Source organism: Triticum urartu, chromosome 5, assembly GCF_003073215.2.
Source record: "Triticum urartu cultivar G1812 chromosome 5, Tu2.1, whole genome shotgun sequence".
Classification (NCBI taxonomy): Eukaryota; Viridiplantae; Streptophyta; class Magnoliopsida; order Poales; family Poaceae; genus Triticum; species Triticum urartu.
The window spans coordinates 524,288,963-524,300,034 of record NC_053026.1 but is presented as its reverse complement, the minus strand read 5'-3'; the positions used below and the strand labels follow the sequence as shown (position 1 = coordinate 524,300,034).

Genomic DNA, 11,072 nt, shown 5'->3' with positions numbered 1-11,072 from the left:
GTTGGTTACAGTTGGACTCTGAGTAGTATTGTGTTTAGATAGGATATGAAATTGTGTCCTAGTAGGACACCTGTATCCTAGGCCTCTCATATATAGCGGGGCTGGACACACGATGTAACTTATGCCAACATAATAGCACAGACAGGCAAGGGGGAGCCGGCGGCGTGTGCCGGCGCCCGGGTGGCCGGTGTGCGGTATTGTGACGGTGTCACAGAAAGGAGCGCCCGTAGTCAGGCCTCGGGGATGTAGCCATATCGGTGAACCTTGTTAACAAATCTCGGTGTCATACTCGTGTGATTGTTTGGTCCTCGGATGATTGACGGTATGCCTCGGATTTGTTCGAACAAGTGGTATCAGAGCTAGGTTAGGAGGCAGACTCGTTGGTCTGGAGGATGAATCTAAGTGTTGCGTTGGATCGTGATTATCAATGGCTTCGCACCCGACAATAGAGCTGGCGAAAGCAGACGGAGAGTCGGGACTCGGGAGATAGGAAGCGACAATACAAGGGATTCAAGTCGGCGGCGGATTGTTTCAGCTATCAGCAGGCAGTGATCCAGACTGATCTCGGCGAGTTTGGCGAAAGTCTTGGAAGCGTGTGACGAATATAGATGTGTACAACCTCAGCGGTGGGCGTGGCTCGGCGTGAGACGCGTGCAAGCGGTGGTTGGGCAAACAGCGGCACGAGCGACTGCTCGATCGGAGTAGCGGCCAGCGGCTGGGCCGTAATGTCCGGAGACCTGGGCCCATGTACGCCATGGGTTGTGGTTGCTAGGCGTGAATAGGCTTGAAGTGCTGGTGTGCCGAACAGCCATGCATAAGGTAAGTGCACACATGGTGTTGAGACAGCTGAAGCTCTGGAATATGGATAGTGAGATTTGTTTGACAAGAAAAAAGACACGAAGACTAGTCAAGACCGGGATGCTATCATGAAAGAAATAGAGAAGCTCGTTCAACAGCTATGTACGTGTGGTCAATTAGGAGCTGGGCTTGCTTTGTTAATCTCCTTTGGTGTTCACGCGGGAAGGCTATGAAGGATTGTGCTTTGGGTTTTCTTTGCTGGTACACTTTTGTGTATGGATGGCGTTGGTTACGGTGAAGGCTTGAGGAGTCTGGAGCGTGTCGTTGCAGTCGGACAAGTTCGGCTGGGTTGGACTAGGCAGTCTGACGGATCGACGCGAGTCGGTTGGTACAGAAGACGGTGGTGGGATCGACGACGACGACATAGGAGCGTGATGCTGATGGTGACCGACTTCTGGGCGTGGAAACACGTGACGCGGGCCCCGAGGGCTTGTGTGGCTTCGACAAGACTATGACCGGGGTTGATTCAAGACGGTGCACATGAGAGCTTGAAGTCGATGGGGCGCGAGGGCGGACTGATCATCTACCATGGAGTCATGTTGAAGGTGAAGCTGGATTGAGGGTCTACGGTGTAAGGATCCAAAGAATCGAAGCCTATTCAGCGGGGAAAAGCGAGTGACATGCAGTTCGGACTGGAGCCCAGTGGTCTGATGGAAACGTGAAACTCGCCATCGGTCGGTGATGATTGGTGGTACTCTACAGTGGGGGTTGAGTGGTGTGGGTCCGCGACCCTTGAGACTCGACCGGGACAGTGGAGGCTCGACACGGTAATAGCGGCAAGGCGTGCGGTATGCATGAACATGGAGACGGCCAGGACTCTGGTGGTCATACATGTGGTGAGACAACTGCGAATTTGACTCGGAATGATTACAAGCAGCGGTGAAATTTCTTCAAGTTTTAGACAGGCGGTTAAGAAAGGAGCGGTGATGTTGAATTCAGGTAACTCGTATGTGTGACACCTAATATGTGAGTTGTTCATTTTCATGCAGGTCAGTGATCAGTGTGTGATAACGTTGGACGGATACTCTGGAAGTTAGGAGCGCAAACTAGAGTATTATGAAACTTAATTTTGCTCGAGTGTTGACAGTGGTCAAGAAAAGAACGAACTACAAGTTGCAGGTGGAGTCATATGGAGTCTTTGGAGCAGCAGAGGTACTCACGGGATAAGCTCAAGTCCAATGTACATGGAAGTTTGACGCATTGACGAATTCAAGGTGGTGGAGAATATTTGTCAAGGTGGAGTTTGTTAGAGTTGTGTCGAATATTGTGTACAAGGTAGGTTACGGTTGGACTCTGAGTAGTATTGTGTTTAGATAGGATATGGAGTCGTGTTCTAGTAAGACACTTATATCCTAGGCCTCTTATATATAGCGGGGCTAGACACACGATGTAGCATATGCCAACATAATAGCACAGGCACGCAAGGGGGAGCCGGCGGCGTGTGCCAGCGCCCGGGTGGCCGGTGTGCGGTTTTATGACGGTGTCACGGGGAGGAGCGTCCGTAGTCAGGCCTCGGGGATGTAGCCATATCGATGAAACAAATCTCGGTGTCGTACTCGTGTGATTGTTTGTATTCTAACAATCAACCCCCCCCCCCCCCCCCCCCCCCCCCCGCAAGCCGTTTCTTGTAAACCCAGTTTGCCCAACAATTGAAATACTGGGATTCAACCGCATTGCCATATGGTCCAGGCCGGGTCAGTATAATTGAATGTTTTGGTCACTATATAGTCTTGAGTTAGATCTGTGTGTCTTGCTAAGACAGATTTTGCCTTCCCACAATGTGCTCGACATCATGGTGACTTAAAGAACAATGATAAACAAATCTAGCTATATACTCCCTTCGTTCCTAAATACTTGTCTTTCTAGGCATTTCAACAAGTGACTACATACGAAGCAAAATGAGTAAATCTACACTCTAAAATATGTCTACATACATCCGTATGTAGTAGTAATTTGAAATGTCTAGAAAAACAAATATTTAGAAACGGAGGGAGTAGTAGTTAGCAGTGCCAGTGATGTTGGCAGCCTAACTCCGACGTGGGCAGCTGAATTATAAATCCCAACACATGCCGACTTGGAAAACCAACTCTTCTAAAACTGGGCAACTTTGCATTAGTCAATCATGTGCCTCCGCGGTCGGACATTCGTGGATGCTGCGTTCCTGCGAGCATTTTGTCCTTTGTAAGACCAGCAAGGTTCTACGCCAGTGATATCTACATTTAGCAGGATCTATATCTAGTTACATGATAGTTATAGACTTACAGCTTAGTGATTACGATTTTGGCGTGACCGATCAATGGATTCGCCAGCTCTCCTCTGCTACACCACGGCCCTGATTATTATCTTCCTGCCGTTGAGTGCTTCCGATGACCGCCTTGTCCCCGGCAAGGCGCTTTCCCCTGGCACAACCATCATCTCTGACGGTGGCATGTTCGCCTTGGGCTTCTTCAACCCCTCCAACTCCTCCAGACAAGCTAGCTGTACCTTGGCATATGGTAGTACAACATCCCCAAGCTCACAGTTGTGTGGGTTGCTAACCGTGAAACCCCAATCACCAACAACAATTCCTCCGCACCGATGCTTTTCCTCACCAACGCCTCCAACCTCATTATTTCCGAAGGTAATAAAAGTGGTCGTGTCCTTTGGACGACGGCCAACATGACCACTACGCCGGCGGGTCCGTCTATCCTTGTTGGAGTTGTGTCGAATATAGTGTACAAGGTAGGTTACAGTTGGACTTGTAGTTGTATTGTGTTTAGATAGGATATGGAGTTGTGTCCTAGTAGGATACTTGTATCCTAGGCCTCTCTTATATAGCGGGCGTAGACACACGATGTAACCTATGCCAACATAATAGCACGGGCACGCGGGGGAGCCGCCGGCGTGTGTCGGCGTCCGGGCGGCCGGGGTGCGGTATTGTGAAGGTGTCACGGGAAGGAGCGCTCGTAGTCAGGCCCCGGGGATGTAGCCATATCGGTGAACCTCGTTAACAAATCTCAGTGTCATGCTTGTGTGATTGCTTGATCCTCGGTAGATCTATGAAGCGCCTCGGGTTAATTCTAACAAGTGGTATCATGAGCCAGGTTGTTCGGAGGTTGCGGTTGTTGATTTAGAGGTGGAGCAGAATTCGTTGAGAGGATCGTTACTGAACGTCGGTCGGTCGATGCTCGGCGAGGAAATTCTGCAACGGATTAGAAGCAATCAGAAACATGTGGCTCTAGGCGAGATGTGTTTTGCATGCAGCCGGCGGCGTGTTCTGTGCGAAGGCTTTCGGCGAGATCGGTTGAATCCGATGGGGACGCGTGCAAGCAGCGCAGGGCGAGGCAGCTGGTCGGATCGGATCAGGTGGCTGCAGCGGATCGATTCAGCGGATCGCACACACATGGCGTGACATGTTAGGGCAGCGATGCAGGTGCGTATGCAACCCGGGCAGCGGGCGGAGCAAGGCGTGTCTCGGAATTGTGCAAGCGTGCAGGGGTGGCGGCGTCTCAATCGATCCAGATCGATTCGAAGGCAAGGCAGACACCAGGGCATGCAACGCACGGATGAGGCTGCTTCGGCCCAGCTAGCAGGACGAGCAAGGCCGGCTGGTGGGCTGGCGGCGCTGCAGGCAAGCGTGATAGGCGCTGGGGCCGGTTGTGCAGGTTGTGGCATCGTGGGCAAGGAGCTGTGCAAGCCGACCAAGACGTGGCATGGTGTTGCTGCGTTGTGTTGTTGGTTCCGAAGGAATCGAGGCAGTCCAGAGACACGTGGAAACGGCAAAGCAAGAGATTTGTTGGATGAAAAAAAGGAAAGCTACGTAACAGGCTAAGGCTAGTCATCGGGAGGAAGAGATAGGAAGCCTAATGGACCTTCAGCCTACAGGAGCATATGGTAGAGTTGGAGATTTTTGATCTTTTGATCTTCACGGTTAAGTGCGTACAGGAAGGCTTACGTGGTGGATTTTGGCTTTATTTCTTTGTACACATGATGTGTATTGGGATGATAGCGTGAGGGTTTGTGGTGCGTGGCGAGGTTAGCGACGTGCATATAAGGCTCGAAGCATGAGTCTGGAGCGCATCATGCGGGATCATGCATACATAGGGCGTCAAGCAATGCACGGATATGTGCTGGCGGACACGACGCAGGGTGGAGCATGGTTGCAGTTAGATATTTTCGGCTGGGTCGGAGTGGACTATCTGACAGATCGACGGGGATGTCGGTCAAAGCAGAAGACGGCGGTGATTTCAGCGACGATGACATAAGAGCGTGATGCTGATGGTGGCCGACTTCTGGGGCGTGGAAACATGTGGTGCAGGCCCGAGGGCTTGTGCGGCTTCGACAGACTATGTCGCAGGGTTGATTCAAGACGGTGCACATGAGAGCTTGGAGTTGACAGGGCCTGGGAGGGTGGCACGTACAACCACCATGGAGTCATGTCGAAGGTGGAGTAGGAGTCTGATGGATGACTTCACTCTGAGCTGATGGAGGGGCTACGGCATAAGTTAACGGAGAGTCGAAGCTTATTTCAGCGGGATAGCGAGAGACACGTGGATCGGACTGGGTACCAGTGGTCTGATGGAGACGTGATACTCGGCATCGGTCGGTGATGATCGATGATTCTCTGCAGTGGGAGTTGAGACAGTGGGGGCTAGCTACCCGGGAGACTCGACCAGGACAGCAGAGGCTCGACGCGGTGATAGCGGCGAGGCGTGCGGTAAGCACGGGACACAGCGACATGCCAAGGCACTGGTGGTCAGACATGTGGTTAGACAAAGTGTGCAAGGGTGCTGAAGCAGTGTTGACGAGTACCAGATTCAAGTTGGTGACTGGGTCTATCGGTGCTAGTTGATGGACAAGAGTTGACCGTGGAGAATCTGAGTAAGTGGTGGAAAGTCTAAAATTGTCAAAAGCTGAGAGAGTACATGGCAGGTTATTCTGTGGTGTTCAGTGCACATGGCAAAGTGCGGATGGCAGGGCAGAAGGAGGCGAAGTGCTATAGAGATGGGACATGTCAGAGACTATCCGGAAGAAGGGTGAGACAACTGCGAACTTGACTCGGGGTGACACAGGGCGACGGTGAAATTCTTTCAAGTTTCAGACAGATGGGCAAGAAAGAGCGGTGATGCTGAGTTCAGGTAACTCTTATTTGTGGCGTCCAATACGTGAGTTGTTCACTTTCACCCAGACAATGATCGATGTGTGATGGTGTTGGACAGATACTCCGGAAGTTGGGAGCACAAAGTAGAGTAACGAGAAACTTAATTTTGCTCGAGTGTTGACTGTGAATAAGACGAGAAGGGACTACAGTTGCAGGTGGAGTCATATGGAGTCTGGGAATAGCAGCGGTGCTCATGTCGTATCTCAAGTCCAATGTACATGAAAATTTGACGCATAGACGAATCCAAGATGGTGGAGAATATTCGCCAAGGTGGAGTTTGTTGGAGTTGTGTCGAATATAGTGTACAAGGTAGGTTACAGTTGGACTTGTAGTTGTATTGTGTTTAGATAGGATATGGAGTTGTGTCCTAGTAGGATACTTGTATCCTAGGCCTCTCTTATATAGCGGGCGTAGACACACGATGTAACCTATGCCAACATAATAGCACGGGCACGCGGGGGAGCCGCCGGCGTGTGTCGGCGTCCGGGCGGCCGGGGTGCGGTATTGTGAAGGTGTCACGGGGAGGAGCGCCCGTAGTCAGGCCCCGGGATGTAGCCATATCGGTGAACCTCGTTAACAAATCTCAGTGTCGTGCTTGTGTGATTGCTTGATTCTCGGTAGATCTATGAAGCGCCTCAGGTTAATTCTAACAACCCTGACGGCAGTGCTTCTAAACACTGGCAACCTCGTCATCCGGTTGTCAAATGGCTCCACGGTGTGGCAGAGCTTCGACCACCACACAGACACGCTCCTCCCAGGGATGAAGATCCGGATAAAATACAGCACGGGCGGTATTGGCGATCGTCTGGTATCGTGGAAGGGACCCGGAGACCCCTCGCTCGGGCGCTTCTCCTACGGTGGCGACCCAAACACACCCTTCCAAACATTCTTGTGGGATGGTGAAACTTGGTGTTCCGTACTGCGCCATGGACGGGGTACCAAGTGAAGAGCGTAGGCCAGCAAGAATTAGCGGTGACCATGAACATTATTGGCCTTATCATGTATGTATCCGTCATCGACAACGGCGGTGAGATCTACGTCACATATAGCCTCTATGGTGCCCCGCCCACAAGGTCAGTGCTAACCTATTCTGGTGAGCTTCGGATTGAGATCTGGAGTAGCAGGTCGTCGGTGTGGACTGTCGTTTCGAAGTGGCCGCCTACTGAATGCAATTTCTAGGGTTACTGTGGCCCGTATGGCTACTGTGACGAGACAGCGGTGCCAGTCCCAACCTGCAAGTGCCTAGACGGCTTCGAGCCAGCAAACACGAAGGAGTGGACTAGTGGCAGGTTCATGGCAGGGTGCCGGCGGAAGGAGTTATTGCACGCGTGGAGCGGTAGCTACTTGGGCATCTTGGCGATGAAGTCACCAGCTAAATTTGTGCTCGTCGGAGGGGGTAGAAGTACATCTGAGGAGTGTGTCGCAGAGTGCAACCGCAACTGCTCCTGCGTGGGGTATGTGTATCGCAACATCAGTAGCGGCAGGCCCGGAGGAGACACGACTATGTGTTTGGTGTGGGCTGGAGATTTGATTGACACCGGAAAGATAGGCGCAGAGCTCGGAGCAGAGACACTCTATCTCCGACTTGCAGATACAAATGCAGCAGGTACAAACTAGTAGTACTAGTTTTGTCATTTCTACTGTTGATTTTGTCTTTGCTAACGTGCTTATAGTTGTATCTGGCACTTTTCTTATGGTCTATGTACGTACGGCGCAGGTAAAAAGAGAAAGAGCAATGCATTCAGGATTGTGCTGCCAGTTCTAAGCGGTGGTCTTCTCATACTCATATGCATATCTCTTGCATGGTTAAAATGCAAAGGTATGTTTAGTTAAATCTCCTTGCCATAATGTTTTATTTTACAGCCTTATGAGAATGCATGTTTAACTACATAAACTTGGAATTCATCGTCCACTATCACAATGTACTCCTAGCTTTAAATATCCCCCATTCCGCATGTATATGTAAACTAGAGCAGATACGTCTTTTAGACGTGTCTTAATTTATGGGCAGTTTACCGCCCTGATACCAATATCTCAGATAATGGAGCAACTAGTAAGTAGCAACTAATATCTCAGATTACCGTCTCTGTCTCTCTCTCTCTCTCTCTCTCTCTCTCTCTCTCTCTCTCTCTCTAAGTGTGTTTTTCAAACATACGGACCCGTTTTCTTTGTTAAGTCATACCCGTATTCTCCGGTGTGTGATTTTGACATGGTAACAACTTGCCTTAATGGTGTTTTACTCTTCGTTATCTGATATCAAAAAGGGCATAACAACGATATAAAAATTTGAGGGATTAGCTATAACAGTTTATTTCTTATGCCTACGGTTTACTTATTGGAAGGGTAATGATATAACATTGTGCGAGCAGGCAAGAACAAAAAATGGAGTATGCACAAGAACATAAGATTGGGTGGTATGAGTGCCTCTGATGAACTTGGGGAAGAAACCCCTCCTCATGATCAAGATTTTCCATTCGTAAGATTAGAAAAAATTGTCCTTGCAACCCACAATTTCTCCGAAGAATCTAAGATTGGACAAGGAGGATTTGGCAAAGTCTACAAGGTTAGCTTGTTCTATATCTAGTTCATGTTATTCCTTCAAAATTGGGAGAATTGTTTTGTTCATACATAAATCTCGAGTCTATATTTCTCCAGGGACTATTGGGTGGTCAAGAAGTCGCAGTCAAAAGGCTAAGTAGAGATTCTCAACAAGGAACAAAAGAATTAAAGAACGAAGTAATTCTAATTGCAAAATTGCAACATAGAAATTTGGTTCGACTTCTTGGGTGTTGTGGTGAAGGAGATGAAAAGCTCTTGATATATGAGTATCTGCCTAACAAGAGCTTAGATGCTACCCTATTTAGTACATATTCCAATGACAAACATATTTTCCTAACACAACTCAACCTTTTGCTGCTTACATTTGTTTCTTTTTAGATGACTCAAGAAAATTGTTATTGGATTGGACAACACGGTTTAATATAATCAAAGGAGTTGCAAGGGGGCCGGGCTTCTATATCTTCACGAAGACTCAAGGTTCACCATAATTCATAGGGATCTAAAAGCTGGAAATATTTTGTTGGATGCATATATGAAACCCAAGATAGCAGATTTTGGTATGGCGAGGATCTTTGGTGATAACCAGCAAAATGAAAATACTCAACGCGTAGTTGGAACATAGCGAGTATTCATTAAAAAATGCATATTACTAAGTTCATATCACGTTAGATAATTCCATTCTTTGGGTATGATCGAGCAGTGGCTACATGGCTCCTGAGTATGCAATGGAAGGTGTCTTCTCTACCAAATCTGATGTCTACAGCTTCGGCGTATTACTATTGGAGGTTATAACTGGTATAAGGAGAAATTCCAATTGTGAAACCATGGGATTTTCCAGCCTCGCTCTTCATGTGAGTACATACAAGACATCTATCAAGTTCCATTTCTAAAAATGGGTCAAATTTGTGAAGCATTTTTTAGAGATAACATGAATATTGATATGATGTTCTTGCTTGTTTTAGTCATGGAATAAGTGGAATGAAGAGAAGACCGAGGAACTGCCAGACTCGTCTATCATAGATACTTCACCAGACGAAGTTCTGCTTTGCGTCCATGTAGCACTCTTGTGTGTGCAGGATAACCCAGACGACAGGCCACTCATGTCATCTGTTGTGTTCGTCCTAGAGAATGGAAGCAACACACTTACATCCCCCAATCGCCCCGCCTACTTTTCGCGACGAAGTACTGAAGTGGATCAAATAAGACAAGATATTCAAACTTCCGTCAATAGTTTTACTCTTACTGAGATAGAGGGACGATGAAATAATTTTGGAAGTCTTCAGCTTTTGATGTACCTAATGCCATTGCAAATTGTACGGCTCACAAAATAGTAACGTGATTTTGTAAAACATACAAAATTCACTACATGAATAACAGTTGAAGCAGAGTACACAATATACTTGGCTAAGGTCCAAAAATTTACCTGGCTAACTATACGCTGAGTGTAACACTTGGCTTCCATGACTCGGCTTATGTCGAGAGAAGTGCATATATCAACCTTCAACTCTTTGGTCGGTCTAATATACACCCCTCATCTATTATACCGTCTAAGTTGCACCCTCCAACTATCAAAACCAGACGAATTACCCCCCTGTCTCGCCTTGACCCTGGTTTTGGTCCAGTCAGCACATGTTAACCAGGTTAACTCGTCCAGTCAGCATGCCACATCTGACTTAACCTACACAGCCCGAGCACCCCCTTTCTCTCGTTCGATCTCTCTCTCAGATTTCCCCACCGCCGCCTGGTGCTGAGGAAACCAACGCCGCCGCCCTGATCTCTCCCCACCGGCGCCCCGATCTCTCCCCACCGCCGCCCCTCTCCCCCCCACCGCCGCCCCGGTCTCTCCCGAGGAGACCAGCGCCGCCGCCCTGATCTCTCCCGAGGAGACCAGCGCCGCCGCCCCGGTCTCTCCTCACCGCCGCCTGAGTTGCTCCCGCCACCGGCCGATCTAAAGCTGTCGCCGCCTCCTCCAGTTATCCCCTCCACGGGCAGAGCTCCTACCCCAACTCCAAGCAGAGCCCGCAGCCCCTAGACTGATCTCGATGGTGAAGTATCGTCGCCGCCATAGCTTGCCAAGTTCTTCCAGTGCTCGGACACGAGGTTGAGGACGCGAAGAATTAGGTGAGCAATATTCCCCCGCCCACTTCTGCCATCTTCTTCGTCTTTCACAAAATAGTTCATAAGGCTCACTTAGGGATGATTTGGGTCCTCTGCAACAAAGTGATTTTATCTCATTTATTTTTTTGTAATCATAGGTTATGGATCCAGCAGATTGTATTGCTGTCCGTTTTCATTTCAATGGGGAATTTATCAATGACGGGAAGACAATACAGTATGTGGGGGGCAAAGAAGCAATGTCCTCTTTAGATCGAGCAACCTTGAGCTTACAGAGAATTCAACAATGTTTGAGTGAGCATTATGTCACAGTGGATGGACAGCAATTGCACTGGCTCTTCCCTGGGAAGGATTTATTTGATGGATTGTTGATGTTGTCTGAGGACAAGTCTGGTGAAAC

General features: G+C 48.9%; 1 pseudogene; it reads left to right on the top strand.

The window, feature by feature from the left end:
- Positions 1-3,154: 3,154 nt before the first annotated feature.
- Positions 3,155-11,072, top strand: part of LOC125510347 — an 11,977-nt pseudogene continuing 4,059 nt past the window's right edge.